At 36.2% G+C, this 20,729-nt stretch overlaps 1 protein-coding gene across 2 annotated transcripts in view; it reads left to right on the forward strand.

Annotated features, from left to right (window-relative positions):
- Positions 1–20,729, forward strand: part of LRBA (LPS responsive beige-like anchor protein) — a 434,876-nt gene that overhangs the window by 206,775 nt on the left and 207,372 nt on the right. The window lies entirely within an intron of this gene.

Raw genomic sequence — 20,729 nt, forward strand, 5'->3', positions numbered from 1 at the left:
ATTATTTTTCTGACTAAATTTGTCAACAAACTTAGTGGAAGTAAAAACTTTTCTCATTACTGCAAGGGATAGTGTTACTTGGGGTATTTTTTGATAATCTAGGACTTGGTATTTTGCAAGATCAACAATGTTAGATGGTTTGGGATAGTAATCCTAAAAGAACGGCTTGCATTACTTATGTTCCACTGTTTTAAACAGTGACAGTGTCAGGAAGGATTTCTTTAAATGAATGAAGTTTATACAGGACATGCCATCTATAGTATGACTGAATAAACATTGATTCTAACCTTTATTCATGGAAGGCGGTAATCTCAGGCTAATGCCTCACTTAACTCTGTACTTTCAAAATGATTTGCCTGATCTGATAAATTATGCAGTCTTTTATTTTGACCTTGTAACCTTGTAGAGTTTACTCAAACTGACTCCATAGTATTTGCCGCATTAGCAGTATAATGGCTGTAACCAGTTCTTGTACTACAGTTCATTCCGCAGCAAAAGGTAAACACTGGGCCATGAAAATTTATTGATTCAATTACACGATATACACACAGTACCATTGGAAAAGTGGTTTTGGGATTAAGTCATTACGTATCTTCTGTTTGGTCAAAAATCTGAAATATATAAACAAGGAAGCAGGCAAGTATTGAGAAATATAAACTCTTATTTTTACTGTATGGTAGAATGTGCTGTTAGACATCAATCTAAAAGTTGTTTAGGTCAAAGAACAAGCCAGATAGTGAACTCTCATGCCTTTTCCCTGACCAAGGTAATTTTTGCCCTCAGTTGATCCTGCAAGTATGTTATATTTTACTATGTAAATTATTTTTCTGTTCAGAGTGTGTTATTTTTGTGTAAGAGTCTAAGCTGTGCAGTTTTTCTGTTTGAACGGAACTGATGACAGTACAAGTTTTTCTTCCTTAAACAGTAGAAGGCAAGGCTTCAAAAAAGAAAAGAAATAAAAAAGTAGAAGTAAATTGGTTGAAGCATAGTGTCATTAAATGACATAATTAATTTGTTTCATACTGTGTGGCCAATTTTGTTTCAGATAACTATGCTTCTAAACCTATTGTAATGTGTTTTTTCTTGCATTCGAATATCTAATGCCTTTATCTGCTCAAACTGAGGAGCAAGGATATTTTGATACAATTTAAAGGCAAAATACAGACATAGTTATCTTTAATTTTTCTCTTATTATACTGACTTTGAGTTTATAATATAGGCAAGGCAAATTCTGTACAACCTCTACTAAGAAGATTACCAACTGGCACAACAGTATTAAATATATGTACATTATAAGGCATTTAATATATTAGAAAATTATCTGAAAGAGAGGCCACTAAAGATTTAGGATGCTAGTGAAAAGGAGAATATGAAGAAATTGTTAAGAAAAAGCAAAAAAAAACCCTCAGAAGTAAAACTGGTTATTTTCCTTATTTCTTCTTCTTTTGTCTTTTGTCTTCCATCTTTTGTTTTGGTTTTTTTTTTTTTTCAGGTGCATATATTAGAAAATGATTAATATTTCCATCTTTGAGGGGATACTTGCATTTGCTCTAGTTAATGCAAACAGGACAGTTGCTAGGAATTGCACTTGAGAAATGGAGGGAAAATACCCTATTTATATCAATGCTTTATGCAGACATTATTTTGAGCCTACTCTTATGCATTTGGAACATGGTTGGGAGAAGGAAGACAAAAAAGAAGGTTATTTTCTTTACAGTGGTTGAGTTAAAATGTGTTTACAATACATAACGCAGTCCTCACTATTTGGTCTGTAATTCGACCCTGGTGATTAGCTTATGTCTTACACTGAAGAGAGTTTTCTGTTTTACACGAAGAGTTCTTCCCTTGGGTTTGTTCTTTGAGTGCTGTTGGTTAAGGTAAATGATGTTGCCACTGATTCAGCTACAGCTCTGGCAGAATGGCTAAAGTTGCTTTATGGAGAGGCGTGATAGCCATGACTGATTAGAACACTAATATTTTAGAGGTAATTAGGAAACTGGAGAGGGGAAAATGAGTGGTATATGTAACTCCTGGTGTCTGATTAGCACATGTGTCGGCTTCAAATGACCTAGTAAAAGGCAAACAGAAAAGTAGTCAATGACAACATAAATTACGATATTTCTGCACTACAGTGCCTCTATTACTCAACTCCACAGTACAGTTTTAGATTTTGGAAAGAAATGGTGAGAAAAGTGGGAGGAGGAAGTGTGTAAAAGCATTCCCTTCTTGGTGGGAAGGGACATGAAGATGGCCAGGAGGACTCTTGACCAGGAGGAGAATAGGCAACATGAAATGGGGGTGAAAATAACAGAGGGCTCTGCAAACTGAGAGCTACAGCTGATGAAAGCACTGGCTTCAGAGAAAGGTGAGGTGAAGGACACCTATATCCCATAAGTACTTACAGAACTGCCACTGAGGGAGGGGGAGAAAGGAAAACTATCTACATTGGGGTTATAATATTTTAATACTAAAATTGTTCTAGTTATGCAGGTATAAACTGGGTACATTAGCCTGAAGATGCAGCTGTAAGCTTCTGTGAGATAAGGCTACAGAGTAATTTGACATATAAATGGCTTTTTGTATTGTATTTGCCGAACAGCATCCTGACTGTGTATTTATATCTGTGGTACTATTGAGAAGTCTGTTAGGACAGAATTTCTTGGTGATCCTCAGGTGGGTTTGATAAGGGTGCTGGCCTGTTGAAGTGTGTGGGAGAGGGGCCACAGCAGTTGAACTGCAGTTCTGAGTATCACACAGAGATGTCTGCCCTGGCTTGACCCTTCCAAAGAAAATTGCTATACAGATTTGTTTTAAAAAATGCAGCATGCAAAGATCTGGATGGCTGCAGGCAATTGCTCCCTTAAACAGGTGGGAAGTGTTCTGTGATAAAATCCATCCAACCAGAAGCTTATCTTCTTTCATAAAACTGATTTTTTGGTGATGATTTCTACAAAATCTAGACTGACTGTGATTTTCTGGGTGATAGCTAATTTCTGTTATTTTCTACCTTTTCTCTTTCCTGACCTTGTTTCTTTTTTGTCTCTCGAGGACAGGTAGGCAGATGCATCTACTCCCCATCCCAATTCCCTATGTTAACAGAGTTGTTAAAGATACAAAGTCAAGAGCTCAAAAGTTTGCTGAACATCAGAACTTAAATTACTTATGCAACCATATTTTGTCCCTGCATGTATTATGAAGCAGTTTTTAATCGGAGAATCTCATACTGTTGCTCTCAGGGGACCATTGTAACTTTTAGTGCACAGGATGACAATAGCTAAGCAGCCGTTAAAATGTTGTTTGTGCTTGGATTTCACTCTGTAGCCCAGCTCTTGTTTGCTGAGGTAAAATTTTCTTCTTCACTTTAAGTGAAGTTTTGTTTTGTTTCTAACACTGTGAAGTAGATTTATATTCTATACAGAATATAGAAGCCCATGGGCTTCTCCAGAGTGCTTCTGTTATGGCATTTGACTTCACAGATCTTCAGAGCAATTTTTTACAGTGGCTCATAATTATTCCTATTTTACAGATGGCAAACTGGGAGAGATTGAAGTCATAAGTGTCCTCTGACAGGTTTTCAAATTATCTGGGCACAGTACACTGTTTTTAAAGAGTAAAGCCTCTATTGACTTCCAGTGTCACTCTGGATACCCAGCAGTTCTTCACTTTGGAGTCCAAGGTTTCATACTTGGTACTGAGAAGTTGAGAAATACAGTATCAGCGATCATCTGTGAGAAATCAGATGAGATGTCCAGTGTCATTTGCATTCTGTACTCTCTGCTGCTCTTCTCTGAAGACTGCAGAGTCATCTTTTCCAACCAATTTCTCCCTTATGTGCCTTCAGATATCTGCAATAAAGAGGGATCGTCCACCCAAGTAGCAAGGGGAATAGTCCATTGCAGTGAAAGACTGTGGAGATTAAGGACAAGTGTTACAAGTGTACTTGTACTGGAGAAGCAGTACCAGAATGTGAAATCAATTGGGGATGTAACTAAATCCCCTCTTGTCATTATGTAAAGCATGGTATATGATCAGTATCTAAAGCTGTGATGTGGTCCAGTAGATCAGCAGAAGCTACTGAACCTATCTATCAGAAAAATATGCCTCTGTTAGGATTGGATGAAAGAACTGGTAGACAGAAGGTTTCAAAATAAGAAGGATATTGAGAACTAAGAACTGGTGAACTGTGGCACAGTATACTTCCTGACATAAGAATAATATGCAGTCAGTTTAACCAAATTTTTCATGTTACTGCTTGCTCATACCAAAGAATTGATGTTTTGGAATAGGCATTTCTTTGATGGCTATATGACATTTCAATATGTGTGTGTGTGTGTAAAAAATAATGTATATAAAAATATATATATATAATATATATACATTAATGATTGTGTGTAATTTTGTATAATTATATTTATTTAGCTATTTTGATAAGGGCCCTTAAATACTTAAGAGCTGTGTAAGTCTCAAAATTTAAAACACGTTTCATGCTCTTTTTGTTCCTCATTGGTGCAGAACAGAGAAGTCTGGAACAACGCAGGCTGAGCGTTGCTTGGTTGGCTAGATCTTTCCTAGAGTTTGTCATTGATTCCATATGTGTATCTGCTGTCTAGCCTTCACGGTGAATAGTACCTTTTATCTTTGGGAAATCTTTAAGCAATTTAACTTTGCTTAGCTTATTGTTCAGTAATAAGGAAATAACATAAGGAAAGTGACTTAGAATATTGTTTTATATAAAAAATGGAACTACTTATTCATTATATAAATATAGCTCTGTATTACTATTAATTCAACATCATTGGCTTTGATATAAAAGGTTATTATCAGCATAGTTCAGTCTTGAGATAAATGATCTTTCTATTGAGAAACAAAATACTAATTTTCTTGTAAAGAGGGAAGATAAACTTTATTTTTGTTACTTCTAGTATGTTCAGAGCACATGAGTAACAGGTTAAGGGGGAGGAGTAGTCAAAAATATCACAAGTACTTCATATCATTTTCTTGCAACCTTAGCACTTCACCATGAACATTATAAATGACTGATTCTCCTTTAGGTACTGACTTGCTGTAGAATGATGTATGAAATAATATGTGTTTTGCATGTCCTGTTTGTAATGATAAAGGTCATATAGTATCATTTACATAATCTCTAGCCAGAAATGAACTCCAGCAATATCTTCTGTATAACATATACATTATCTGAGGTTTAAAACTCTCATTATTCATGAAAGTTAATTTTACAGTGGGTGTGAATGATCTATCTTATGGCTGCTTTTTTGATCATTCTATAAAATAATATGGAGCAAAGCCTGCACAAATAGCAGGAAAACCAGTAAAGAGTGATGCATTTGCTTGACTCTGTGTATACCCGATTGGATCTTGATTGATGGCAATCATTTGTCTTTGTCAAAAAAAGGAGAAAAATTCAGACATTGAAATAAGAGTGCTATCAAACTTTCTACAATGGCAGAAAGATTCTATTAATGTAGCCTGAGAGTATTAACTGTCTCTGCTAGAAAATGATAAAGAATGTTAATTTTTTTTCTTGAGCATGTTTAAGTGTAAACTGCATTATTTTGTCTATGTGGGAAGACTAAAAGGGGCATGCTACAGATTTATGGCATGCTGGAATTGGAATTAAAAAAAAAGAAAAAGTAAATTAAAAAAAAATACAAAAGAGAAACAAAAAGCCAAATACAAGAGCTTAATCCTTCTGATTATGATTTCACAACAAAACAATAAAAGTTTAAGTAGCATAGTGTCGTAAAATCCTTAATGCTGCATTCCAATTGATATTGAAGCTTTGAAGACTAACTTCAAAGGAGGGTGAACAAGAGCAAAAAATAGATATAAAATAAACAAAAAAAAATGACAAGCTTCGTTTTAGAAGTCCTTTTGTATGTCAGATCTAGGAATATTGACCCGTTACTTAAATGGGCTTTAAGGCAACTTCCTTATTAATGATACTTAGAAACAGAAAGCATATGCTTGTGGGTAATAGTGTATTTAAGGGGGAAGATGCTATTTCACAGTACAGTAATGCTAACAATGCAAGAATACTTTTTAAATAAAGGAATATATGATTTTATATATAAAAAACCAACCAAACAAAAAACCCAAACCACCAAAACCCGAAAGCATTAATCACTGGATTTATCATGTGATTTGTATCTGTGGATTTTATTATACGTCTCTTATGGTCTCTGGTTCTAAATAGCAGTGTTAAAGTTTGATTACTGAAATAATATTTTCTAAACTATGAACACAGTAAATAGCCTCCACGAGTATTCTTTCTACCCTAGTAAGACAAATATTTTTTGTTCCTGAACTTTTAAAGAATAAGAAAACTAGCATTCAACTTTGATGTTTACTAGTCCTTGATGCACCCTTAAAAATAAATATTTGAGAGATTGTCATTTTAAGGATAGCTGAAAGAATGGCCATATCAAAACTGGCAGTAAGGAACTGCAGTATTAGATAGAAATACCTGTATTAACGTGCTTTGTGGCCCCCATTAAGTAATTTTAAAATTTTGGGGGGTTTTGGTGTTTTGTGTTCCTAAAAACATTTTCTAGCTTTGCCTTACTGCAGTATGTGTCTGAGTATGGCAGCAGGCTCCTGATTCAAACATTAAAAGGCAGCATAAGCACAGTGTTATCTGTCCTTGCTTAAAGAACCTTGTAGTGACATCATTAAAAAGTTCACAGTTTTGGATGGATTCATTTGGTAACTTTCGTGAAGCTGTTGCTACTGCTGCTAAAGATGCTAAGGTGTGATTTTAGCAGGGTGGTGGTGGTATATTTATTTTAATTTTATTTTTTTTTTAATGGTAGGGTACGTGAGACATGACTTGTATGATTGAGATCTTTGCTGTTTTAAGTAGCAGCTGCAAGATTACTTCATGACAGGGAAATCTTGGGAGTGGAAACACTATGCGTTAAATATACACATAGACACACTACTTCACCCCCTCTCTTCAGAAAAATAACAAATGAGCAGCAGACTAATATTGTAGGACAGTATTAAGATTATGAGGTCCAATTTTCAGGGAGCAATAGAATCAGGAACACCTAATGGCCTAATAAGGACATTACAGAAGAAATTCTTTCTCCCCCCCGCCTCCCCAGTCTTCTTTCTGCTCTTGCCTGCCTGCATTTTCTGTCCCTGTTAATTCTTCATCAGATTTCTTTTTTGATCTTTTATTGCTTTTCCAAGGTTTTTTGTTCTAGCCAGACCTGGTATTGTGCCACCCCTTCCCTACTCGGCCTCTTGTCCTACTGATTCCCAAGTCTGTCCTCTTTTCTCTGCTTGATCACCAGCAGATCATATATGCATAATCCCTCCCCTCTCACGTTTTTATCTTCCATGACTTCCACATGTAGATGCTTTCTTTGTTGCCTCACAGGGCTCTTTGTCTCTTCTGTATCTGGATTAAATAATTTCCAACTTTGTGCTGCTTATGTTGTCGTGGATGTAGAGCATTGGTGAAAGACAACTGCAACTTTCTTTGTCCCAGTGTCACTCGATCTTTCTGGAGTAGCCATTTCAGAGGAAGTTTAATTTTTTATTTTTTATTTTTTTATTTTTTTTTAGCAGATAAAATTCTGGACTAATTGTTCTCTGTTGGTCTGTGGGAATAATGCATGTTTGTCACAGATAGGAACTAAGACCATTCTTAGTGGGTTTGATGCATATGTCACAATCTTGGCATATAAGAAGTGTGATGGGGGCAATCTGAGCGGCATGACCTAGGGAAGGATGGGCAGCATCTTCAAAGGTGTTTTACTAGTAGCAAACACCTACTTGATTGTACACAGACTGAACTTCCAAAGCCTTTTAACATGGCTGTATTTGGCAGCTTTGTACAGAGATAACCAAATAAATACTTAGGGCAAAAGCTTGTACGTGGAAAAATTAAAGTTCTCTTAACACAGCTAACTTTGACTTGTGAAATTTTATTACAAATGATTGAAATATAATAAACAGAAATTAAATTAATACCTTAGAAGGCCTTTGGGCAAGTAGTATTACTTGCAAACCTATTTCTTCTGAAACATTCAAAAGCCATTGAATCTGCGCCACAGAATAAATTCAGCCAAAGGACCTGTTACATTTGTTAATGAGTTAATTTCGCATCCCCAAATCCCGTACAGTGTGCGTTAATCTCTGTGATGATTGTCAGTCTGTCTCTTCTCCTCTCACTGCCCCCTTCCCTCACGGGAAATTTTTGGGGAAAATACCATCTTGCAGCTATTAGTGTCAAAGATTGGTTACTTCTATCATATGGTTTGGTAAGTAATCTGTAGCTATTGCTGTGATTTGCTGCTTGCCCGTATAGCTTCACACATGTATTTCATTTCCAAAGTTTAGCAAAGTTATTCCCTATAAAGAGGCTGAAGGTCTAGATGAAAGCCATCCCTTTTGTGAAAACCGTATTCTCTATCCCTCTTAGTGACTAGTACAACAAAGTAAATTTTAATGGTGCATGATACTGAAAATGAATCCTGTGACCTTGAGAAGTTGTAGCAAAAGATCAGGTTTTATTTGAGTCCTTTTGCCATTGTTTTCATTACTGTATTTTTAATTTTTAGTTGAAAAATGTAGTACAAGTAGCTGTGTATATATTCAGTATTTGAAACAGTTCAAATTAAAATTCACAAGTCAGTTGAAAAAAATCAAACTGGTTTGCATGTAAATTAGTATTTTTTTATTCTTTTTAGGGCTCTGTTCATTTCATTAATGACTGAATTCATCTTCCAAAGTGAGAAAGAATAAACCATTCTTCTGAAAACATTGATGTTTTTATATCAATGGAAAACTTTTCACTTTATCCTTAAAATCTCTTACAAAATATATGGGCTTTTTATTTTGAAAAGGAAAGTGAAAACATTCTATTTTCATGATGAAATGAAATGGTCTTTTCTCAATTTTGAGTGTCAGCCTGAACTGACTCTTCTGTCAGCAGCAAAGCTAATTGCAAAAACAATATGCTTCTCAATTCTTTTACTATGAATTTTTTTTTAAAGAGTGTTTTCTGCAATGGATTTAACAAAGTTTGTAGACAAGGTTTCTTGGTGAATTTGTATTATATACTGGGTCAAAATGTTTGGGTGCTTTAATTTTTTCAACATAGGCTACTGAAAAAAAAGAAGGTAGCTTAGTTTAGTAGGGATAATACATGATTATTTCTAAAGCTGAATAATGGCAAAAGGTGTGACTTTACGGATAATTACACATACAGTTTATATATGCGGAAGATTATGTTCAAGGAAGAAAATGTGCATTGTGATGCAGTATACCTAAATTATGCTTATAAGTATCTGCACAATAATCTAACAGTGATATGGTCTTAAATAATCTTCTCTGAAGAATTTACATAAAACTAGAATGAACATCTCCAGCAAAAAATGTGGAGAATTGTATTGTTGTTACAGAGAAATGTTCTGCTCTCGCATTTGCATTCCAGATTTTAAATATACAATTTATAGTTTTGTTCAGAGTTTCTTTAGTACCTAAAGGATTTTTCTCTTCAGTGTCCCTACTATTGTTTTGCATGAATGTTAACAGTATCACATACTATACAGATACTTGATTTATACACAAACAGATAGAATTCTGTAGTCCAGAAACTAAGGTTTGCCTGTGCCACTTAAAACTATTTACCTTGGTGCTTAAGTGACACATTAGAACAGAAATTCCCAGAAATTAGCACAGTTCCAGCCTGTTGTTTTTCACTCTGGTAATTCTTCCCAAGCTCTCAACTTGGGGGTTGAGGCCGCTGATACTTGGGTTGGTTTGAAGTCTGTTTCTCCACTGTGGATGAGCACTTGCAAGAGAAACACATTAGAAGGAAGAAGGAGTATAAATAGACAAACCACATTAGTCGCAGGAAATCCCCCGAGCTGAAAATAGTTGGAAACTGGCAGAGTAATAGGGGAGAAGTTGTACATGGTCAGTTTGATCTTACTCTTCCTTAAGCCACCACTGACGTTTTTGGATGCAGAATTTGGGGTTAGACTTCTGGTGAGAAAAGATACAGCTGTTCCTGTGCTCTTTCCATCTGGTGGGTGCCTTCACGTCCTCCTCCGTAGGGGACAGGGAGTCCATCGGGCAGTTGGTGGTGCCGCTGGAGTGACAGATGTGGTTTGGGTGCAGTCCAGTGTGAGTTAACCCAGATTGCTCGCTTCTCCTTTCTGATGGGTGCGTTTCTTAGCGGTGCTGAGTGGCTGTGGGACAGGGATTCTTTGCTACATGTGGCTTATTGTTTCCAGTTGTGAGTGACAGTGTTGTGTCCATTTCATTCTCCTCCATGATGGGATTGCTCTGTTGAGAAGAACTGCTTAATACTGAGACAGTTGCTTCAATATTAGGAAAGAACCTAAAGAGGTATGTTGTTTTTCCTGCTGGTTTTGGTGTTTTGTTTTGGTTTTTTTTTTTCACATTTGACTTGAAACTCAGAATTATTGTTGCTGAGATGGCTGGTAAATTTGTCTTAAAAGCAAACAAAAGAATAGCTGGCTGAAGAGGGAAAAGTTGGAAACCTTGTCAAGAGAGGTAATAGCCCCCCTGAAGAAAAAGCTTTATTGTCTTTTAGCATGTGTCTCTATGGATGCTAACACAGAGGGGAGAGAAGTTGGGGGATTATGCTAATTTTAAAATCACTGAAGTGAAACAGGAAACATTTCCTGGTTTGTTGCTTCTTAAGGTTTCATTTTACAGTCTTTCATTGGATTTAAATGCTAACGGTGTTAGTCTTGAGTGTAAAGTAAGGATATGTGGAGGAAAGAGTACTGCACTGTTCCTTGTGTTGCTCACTCCAAATGTTCATTGCCAAGGTACTGTTTCACACCCAGTTCTTGCAGACTGTGCAGCAGATAGGTGTGAAGCAGTATTCTTTACTCCACCTGCAGGGTCTTGGTGTAAGCTGATAGCTACCACCTTGCCAAGAGCAATTCACAGGCAGCATCTTCACTTGCAGACTGTGTCAGGTAACAGTTTTGAACTTGCCTCTGTACAATGCCTATTAATTGCCGACCTTTTGTCTCCTCATTCGTTGACCACATATAATAGAAGATAAGGTATGTTTTCAGGCTACTTTTTCCTTCATTTAAAGCTTGAAGTAAATACCATATTCTCTGTGTGGTCCAGGAAAGGGTGCTTCATCATGATTCAGTGCTGTGTTTCTATTTTTGGAGACCTTTTGCGAGGCTTTCCAAGGAGAAATATATTTAATAAGTTAAACCTTTGTAAAGTTTTTTGAGTCCTGTTGTTGTTTCCTGACTGTGCTATGCTAGTATGGTAACAGTTAGGAATCTTGCTCCATGTGCTTCTTAGTGGTCTTGCTGCCTTGTACTTATTGTTTCCTGTCTCAGAGAGCGATACAATGTTTGCAGTTACTTGAACTCTTTCTTACATATGTTCCTGCAATCATCACACAATGAAGTCATTTCCCAGATTTTCGCCCTCCTCAGATTTTTAAATCCTGAATTAAATCTCTGACAGAAGTATTAGCCTTTAAATCGTGCTTGAAGGGTGGTTTTGGTTGTTTTTTTGTTTTGTTTTGGTTTTTTATGTAAGCTTTGATTTCAGTTATATCAGAGAGTAGGACAAATGCAGGTAATGTTGAAGCTGGGTGTCTCTAAGACTTCAGTAGCCTAACCCACAATCCAACTTGGTAATACTTTTTTGAAGATACTGTTTAACAATAGCCAAACATGCTGTGGACCTGAGAGAGTTACTTATTCCCCCTACTGTAATTTAAAGCAGAGGGACAAGTATGTTCAAATTAATTTGTGATTAAGCAAGAGGTTGAAGGTGGAATTTTCTTACCTCCCCAGATGCACTGAAATTCTGTCCACAATAAAATGATAACATGTGTATATATATATATATATATATATATAAAATATATAGGCACTTAGAAACCTCAGAGAGGACTTTCTTCTCTTTATTATTCAGTTTAAAAAAAACCCAAAATGTGTAAGCAGGCCAGAGTTGTTCCATCTCTCATAATTTGGAGGACAGTCTCTTATCAAATGAACTAACAGGCTGGTCTCTCTTGAATGCAAAACTTACTTTGGCAAGGCTGGTTTAAAGGCAAATTATCTTTAACAGACCTTGCACCACCTTGCAGAGGTTCATTCTGGATTGGAAAACTGTAGATGTTGTATCTATTCCTCTCTTTGGTGTTTGTTGAATTGATGAACTCATTTAGTTACTAGATACTAATTTTAACTTCTTTTTGGGGGGGGGGGGAAATTGGAACAATTAGTTTAGACCTTTCTGGCAGAGGACTGAAAATATATATACAAAAGAAAAAAAAATTTAATTTCCTTTAGAAGAACATAGAGCAGAAAAGTATTTGCTGAATCAGAGGGGTGCACTATTACATTTTTATGGAAGTAAGAAAAGTATCCAGCTGTTAAGAGAACTATAAAAAAAGGGATACAGGTTAGCCACGGCTCTTAAAGTGCAGATATGTGGGAATGTGATTTCATCTTGTTTCTTCTAGAAGAGACGGTAGTTAAGCTGAAATGTTTGGTGCAGGTAAAATCTAAGATTTTTGGAAAAAGCTTTACTGTAATTCCTGTGTTTAATACTTTTGGGGTCAGAACAATACACAAACAAAATAACAGATCTGAGGACATTTTATTATTTTGGTCAAAAGTTGATCTATGTATCCAATAATGCTGAAAGATTTATCATCTCAAATTCCAAGCTACTGGAAAGAATTTAATCTGAGTCATAATATTTTGATGTACTTCATACCTTACAGAAAATCTGCTGATGCTGTAATTAGTGAGAAAAGATATAGGTCCTTTCTATGCATATGCTTAAGGTGAAGGCATCAGAACCAGTAGGAATGGCTAAGGAGATAGAGATTGAGCTGGCTCCTTTATCATACATCCTCCAACTTATATTCGTATATTCCATTGTTCATTTTGGCAAGGAAGGGGTGGGGATGACTAAGTACTGCAGACTAAATTTCCGCATTATCAGATAAACAGCAAAAAAACTCCAGTGAGATGCAGTGTACCTATTTTTTGTATATTATGGTAGGTTTTGTTATTTTCAATATGAATAGTAGTTTATGGGATCTGTATGAACTGTAGTTATTTTGAAAAACAAAAGTTGTTGACTGCAGTTAGGTGTAGGATGTGTGAGATCTGGAAAGATTTATGAGCAACTAAGCCAAAGCATCCGGTTGCGAATTTGCTATATGTTCATTCTTCCATGTCTGCGTCATGTCTGAACTAATTTTGCTCAAAGCCAGAAGAAAGTTTTCACGTTAACTTCTGATAGAGAAGTGGAGTAGTTTTCGTTTCAGTTAATTTATAATTAATCTTGATGGAAATGCAACAAGAATTGAACTGTGTCTTAAGTTGACATCTTTTAAAGTGCAGCTTTATTTTAGTTTTATCAAAATAAGATCAGTCTAAGATAAGATAGTCGTTGCAGAATACATGATCAGTACTGTACCATGTATTTAAGTGAGCCCTCTTTGAAGTATCAGTGTGCACTGGAATGCCAGCACTTCAAAGAATGCTGCCTCCAAAAAAGCTGGGGCTGTGGTTAGCCACCAAGGGGTTAATAAAGATCAAAGAAGAGCATACATAAACAGAACTGTTTTTAAACTGGAGGTTAATAACACCATAATCTAGGACAGCAACACCTTAAAGGTAGGCTTGTCTTCACCCCAACACGGTGCTTTATAATGCGTAGAGGAAGACTGAAACATTTATAGTCAACATTTTTTCTGGATTGCTTTTTAAATGAGGAATTCAAAGCTTGTCAATGCAGAAAAGAGTCTCTGTGATACCTGAAATTGTCATTGTTCCTCTAGTTTTGTTTTGCATGCTGGTTAGATGGGAATGGATTTTTGGTATGATTCAAAACACAGAGATTGGGAGGACTGGGTGGGGAATTGTATCTGCATTATGTAATAGGTGGTTGAGACAAAGAGATAATATCCTAACTATTTACTGCATAAAAGCATACAAACAGCATTTCTACCCATTTCTAAAATGCAAATCTAGGAATTACAGATTTTTGCTGTTTGTACTGTCTTGCTTATATGGGGAAACAGCATGTTAAGACACACTTCTATTACTGACGTTCCCGTTTTTTTCCTCTACACTGGAAGTACCTTAGGTTTAAACTGTACAAGGGTCCCCTACACCCATGCAAAGGTCCTCAGAGTGACAGTTTTATGCTAAATCCATGTAGATGTTGTGCCTGAAGTTCATACCCTGCTTTTCACATCTATTTCCTCTGAAAGATGTAAAGAAAAATGGCACTACTTTCTCTTCTGGAAACAAAAGAAACTCCCCCCCCCCCCCAACTTTTGATAAAATTGAAGCATAGATAAAGACAAAAGTCCTTTTAGGAAAAAATCTTTTGCAAAGACAAAGACAAATGTTTTCTTGAAGAAGGGTTAGAAGCAGCAAATAGACTATGCTAATTTAATGGATTACATTAATGTTCTGCATAATTGGTATTATGCCAAAGAAGTTGTACTCAGCAGCCTTGGGCCTTTGTTATGACCAGTTCTTGTTAGTATAGCAATGACTGCGGCAGAGATTGAGCCTGCCTGTGCGTGATGTTTTTTGCTTAAGGGCTCCCAATTATTTCCATTTGTGGAAGTCTGAATTCTGAAACTATGGAATATGAATGTCTGTGGGTGGGGAAAATGAAGATAACATGAGAAGGCACAGACTCCGCTAATATTAGAATATGATTACATGATGTGTCTTTTTTGATACCAAAGATGTTCTTCCTCATCCTTTCCTCCCTTCTCCTCACCTGCAGGTTTCTTTCCCTCATTTTTAGTTACATAGTTGCTGGTGAGACTGCAGTGTAAACAGGTTACTAATGTAAAACAGAATAAAAACATTGAACCTAGTAAGCCCAGATTGTTACTGTGATTCAGTTTAGTGTGGCCGCACCAACGCTTACATGAATGCAACTGAGAGAGGGAGGGACAGAGTAGAAGATCATTAACTGGTTTTGCCATTAAAGAAGATACAGGTAATGTAGGTAGCATTTCCAAAGATCTCAATGCAGTTACCAGGAGTTAATTAATCTTTAATGTTCTGAAGTAGATACATTATCAGAGAAGTGCTGTGAAATACACACATTGAGACAGAGTGTAGCTTGCCAAGTAATATTTTAGCAGCAACTTTGACTTAATATTAATCAAACCTTTTCCTGTGTGCTTTGGTAATACAGGCAAAGTTGGGAATCAGATCAGGAACCTGATTTACTGAAAAGCAGTCATTTTCCCTACTGCATCAGTACTCTGACTTAGGTTTACAACATGGCAACACAAACAGTTGTGCGTGGGATCTCTGCATGAAATGCTGAACTTGGTACTGCTGCTGAAAACTTGCTTGTCAAGTTACATCTTCAGTGTTTGCTTTACCATCATTAAGCTCAGTGTTTTATTTTCCAAAATGTGTTAGATATTTTTGATCATATTACAAATCAATAATACATCTGGATGTACACAAAACATTTTTTAGATTAGTACTTACAGACATGTAGCTAGTTGTATTAATGTGCTCTGGTGTAACTTGTTTTTTTAGATCACAATTTGTGAAAGCTCATTACAAGAATGTTGGAGGATTTCAGAAAATGTTTTACTTGCTTTCTGAAATTGCATTTTATCAAGTCAGTTAGTGGAACATACCTTGCATTTTATTATTACATGCAAAATATGAGAGATTTTAGTTAATATTCTGGACATCCAGCTGCATGAAAATGCAATGGATTTCAATTTGCAAGATAAAGCAGTCTCTTACATTACATGATGCCCTGCAGCCTGCTAGCAGTACTCCATCAAGATTTCTGTAGTGCTTTCTAGAACTTCAACACTTTTATCTTTGGGTTGACAATCAAATGCGAATGCTTATTGCTTCTTTTGTTTTTGGAGAAAAATGGGTATCTTGTAGCAGATGTCTGGCTTGAGTTCTTGAAGTATTTTACATGGAAGCAAAAGTTACCTAGATGTAGAGCAAGACATGTTCCTGAATAGCATTAAAATAATAAAGAGTGTTTTTTCTTTAAAATTGGGAATCACTATTTGTGTTCTATGGTTGCTCTTTTGTGTAATTTAGAAGTAGCACCTGATATTGTGCATTTGATGAGCCATTGCAACCAAAGTGCTGAATAAATTAAGACCAGAGGTTGTGGTAGGCTTGCAGTCGGTGATGGAGAAATTGCAGAGCTGCCTTCTTCCAGGTTTCCTTTCAAATCTATACTATTGTTACTGATGAATAAGTGGTGTTGCTGCTCTGTGTTTGGTTGTCTATGAAACTAATTTAGCCTAGGTCTCTGCGTTTGAGCATTTACACCTTAGAAATTGCCATTACTGATGGATTGCCTTGCTGATAGTCTTAGCAGAGAGACCAAGGATTGATGAGGTCTGGAGATTGACTTACCTGCTTAACTCCACAGTTAGAGTTCCAACGAGTAGTATGTAATCTGGAAATTTATTGTGGTGTCTTCACATAGGTTTAGGGCATGTGAATGAGATATTATGGTTATGTCACGATCACGATGTTCTCGTTCCATGGCCTGGGAAGAGCCTCTGCTTCCAGCCATGTCAGTGCAGTCATTTCTAGCAGTACAAAATTCACATTGATTAGTGTTTCATATCTGTGTTGAATGTACATAATTGCCATGCAGCAGAGCAAGAACTGTTTTTCTTTAAATAGTAGACTGTGCAAGGACTGTAATAGCAGACTGTGCTGGTCTGAGTCTTCATAATAACACATTTTTTTGAGGGCATACACACTCTAGTTTCCATCTGCTTTTAAGTTTGTTGCAATTGTCTTTTGTGTGAGTGGGTTTTCTTGCCTTTAAGGCTAGATAGCCTTCTAGATAGAAGAGGTCATTTAGAGCTCTAGTCATCCTCTGTCTCTGCAGACAATTTCTATAATGCTGTGCTGCTTTTGCCTGCCTTTCCTTTTCTTTGTTTTTCTTTTCTGTGCTGTGTTTATTTATTTAGTACTTCACTAGACTCAGGATCCAAATGGTGGCTTCTGTGGTATGCTAAAATCCATTCTCAATTAACCAGTAGCCCAAATACAGCCCTAAGACCTCTCAAACCATTGCTTTTGTAGGTTTACATTTTCTTCCCTCTTCCCCACCTCGCACAGTCCGTTTTCTATCCCCACTAGTGTGCTGACTGCTTCTTTTCTGTGGTCACAGAGGTAGCAGAGTATCTTGAAATACACAATGGATAAGGCATTACAAGAAGTAATTCTTCAGCAATTGCAATGATCCTCTCGTTGTTCTCTGGTTGTACCGCTTAGATTCCATTTAAATCTCCTATAGGGTATGAGGATCAATAGGTAATTCCCACGCCTAAAATTCTTTTGCTATAACACCATAATAAAACTAGTACACAAGTTGGTATGTTTTGTTTCCAATTGTGTTAATCTTTGAAAGTGGTAGGAAATAGAGGTTTCTTGGTCTTGGAATGGAGATATGTGAGCATTTAAGCTTTTTCCCAGTGACCACAGTGAAGTGACTTTTTCTTTTGCATGATGCGCTCAAAGTCCTGACAATACCAGTTATATTGGTCATTCTGTATTTCACCTAATCTCTGTACAATTGTAACAATCTAGTTAATTACATGGGAATTGAGAGGAAGGTTTTCTCTCAATTCTGAGTACATAGCCTGGTAATTTGGGGAACTGTTTGAAAAATAAAGCAATACAATGGTTATGCTATTTGAATAAAAAATTTAATATCAAAGCTTTGTTTCTATTCAGTCAATATTGTTACTAAGGAACCACTAATTACTGTGTATCATGTTAGAGGGGGCCCTGACAAATCCATGCAAATCATGTGATTTATAATTCATAAATCCCCAATCCCCTGAGAAATGTTGCTCTTGCACTTACACTAATTGAGTACTTATGTTCATTGATCCAGTCCATATCGCACCTTTAGTCCATATGGCAGCCTTTATTGTAGGGCCGGAAACTTCTGTTGTCAAATGTCTCCTGTTGTCGATGGCACTATACTGTTCCCAAAATCTGCTTACTCGGCTCTTTGCTGCATAATCTTTCAGTTTGTCAGCAGTCAATTCTGCCCAAATCAGAGCAATGTGGATGTCTGTCTCCCCCTGGCTGGAGAGGTACAAAGTCTGCATGGTCCAGCATTGCCTCTTGGGGATGGGACTGCAGTGGTTAATCGATGTTACTAGTAAGCTAGTTGTTCTAGAGTAGCTGTGTAGTATACTGGCTTATACTGGTACTAGTATGCATTTGTCCCAGCAGCTGCTCTCAAAAATGGCTCACTTGTAAGAATTAGACAACACAGGTGTTTATTTTTGGCTGTGCAGGTTTTTGTTGGATGTTTTTCTATGTGTAGAGAGTAGATTTTTTTTTGTTTGTTTTTTTTTTTACCTCATAATACAGTGGCTGCCAATAGTTTTAAATACCCCAATACACGTTCTGATAGTTGATATGTTGTTCTTTGTGAAGAGTCAGCGCACTGGTGAAGGAGATGGAATACTATGCAAATTTCGTATGCCGAACTGAAAATAATGTATCTTTAGTCCCCTACTTTTATGTTTCAGGGTAATTCTTTGTGCCTGATCATTGTTACCTATTTTTCTAATAATTTTAGCATAGTTTTGTAATGTAGTATAATTGTAATTGCTATCCAGAAGAATGGCATCACTTAATTCTATCAAAACTGTAGAAAGATAGATGAATGACAAATTAATAATTTACCATCTTTGCATAATACTGTAGCACAGAATACCAGAAGGATTGATGGCAGAAGAGGTTAACAAATTTTAGCGGCTTCCATTAGCTTTTCATTGTCATATGTTTGTGGTGCCGACTGAAATAAGCTTTGTAGGAGATCTCAGTCTAGGGAACTAATTACTTGTGCCGATTGCCATACTGATGAATAGACCCTCATTGTATCATTCCCCTGAAGACGAGGAGCAGTCTGTGATTCACGACTGCATCCTGGCTGATATTTGATAATAATTTTAACAGATAAATGTAGGAAGGCAGAATGATGAAGTGCCTATCCATGCTCTACGACTATCAAAGGCATGCACATAGCCAGCTGTGTTCTGCATTTTTTCTATAATCACTAATGGAGAATTTTAAGTTATTAATCGACCTTTGAATAAACCCGTATCTTTCTGTGTTTTATAATTTTTCTTTGGTTAATTATTCCAAAATCATTGGATTCTATAATCAAAGCATTCAAATTTCAGCATGATTGTAACACACACAAAGTGTGAAAATAAGATACTGGGGCATTTGAATCCAATACTTCAGTATTTTTCTGAAAGTAAGAAATCAGGAATATGAAGAATAGCACTGCCTTTTCTTTGGTGTTAGAAAAAGGCATAGAATTTTAATGAAGGGAGATGCAAAGAGTGTCACCTTTTTTATAAGATTATTTTCAGTCACTATTTTTAATGTCTACAAATTGTGTTTGAGAGTAGGGTTATGCAAATTATTCTGGCTTTTGTTACCATGTTTGAAACCGTGTTGTACTTTAAGTAAAACTAATTTCTGCCTTTAGACCTCAAAACTAAGAATGTAGATACCAAGTATTTTTAACATGGTGATCTGTAAATTAGTAGTGGCTATTCATTTGTCAGTGTTGACAGGTATACTTTCTATTAGCTCCTGGACCAGAAATGGAATATATATGCATTTACATCAATTGTTTTAATACTAGCTATGTTAACAAACAAAATCGGTGTTTTTTAATTCGGGCATACAGGTTTTCGGGCTAGCATGGCTATTCTATGCTTCAGACATGTTCTGTTTGTTTATTTGCTATACCTGAAATTGGCATTTTTTTGTACATTCTCTGGGTTAAAATACTGTTTTACAGTGGCATTCATTCATGATCATCTAACAAGATAGTAACTGGCACTTATATATGACCATATTAAAAAGATCTACGTATATTTGGAGCATACGATGGAAAACAATGAATTTGATATAACCTTTTCTAGATGTAATTTTTTAAAAGTATCCCTTCAATATAGCAATTATTACACATCAGAACATGTAGTTTTTAATTAAATGTAAAAACACAACTACATAAACCAGAAATCCAATCTGATTTGCTCGAAAATAGATTGCTGTTGCACTCTCCTGGAATGGTTTATTTAAAAACAGTAAATGGAAAAGAAATGCATTTTCTTGTGTTGTTCTAAGCCTCAGGGGCTAAATGTAATGAATATTTTAAGAGATTATTTTAATTAAATTCCTGCACATCTAAACAGAGTAATATTTTATTATCACATACATAACCATGTAACTGAGGTATTCATTAAAGTTAACACTTTCTGGACCAAGAATTCATGGTATGATTTACTGACCTTGTGCAAAAAGGCACAAATTAGGAAGAAAAATGAAGGGGGACAGACTTTGATTAATATAGGTAATGCTATACCATATTTATAATAGCCTTTTCCCTATTCTGGTTTATAAATGCAGTCACTGAGAAAGGTGCCCTGCTGAGGCTGAAATGAGGCTGAAATCGGAGCACATGCCACTAGAGTGTGGGGAAACTGATCACACTGTCAGCAATTCATTTCAAAATGATGTATTTAGTGCTCATTTCACCTTCCAAGAAAAAAGGGAAAGGAGTTCCTTAGACTGGAAGGTGATATTGTTATTTTCAAGGACATACCTAAGTAAAAGATTGCAGAAAGGGGGGAGGTTAAAAAAAAAAAAGCA

This window comes from Buteo buteo, chromosome 1, assembly GCF_964188355.1.
Source record: "Buteo buteo chromosome 1, bButBut1.hap1.1, whole genome shotgun sequence".
NCBI lineage: Eukaryota > Metazoa > Chordata > Aves > Accipitriformes > Accipitridae > Buteo > Buteo buteo.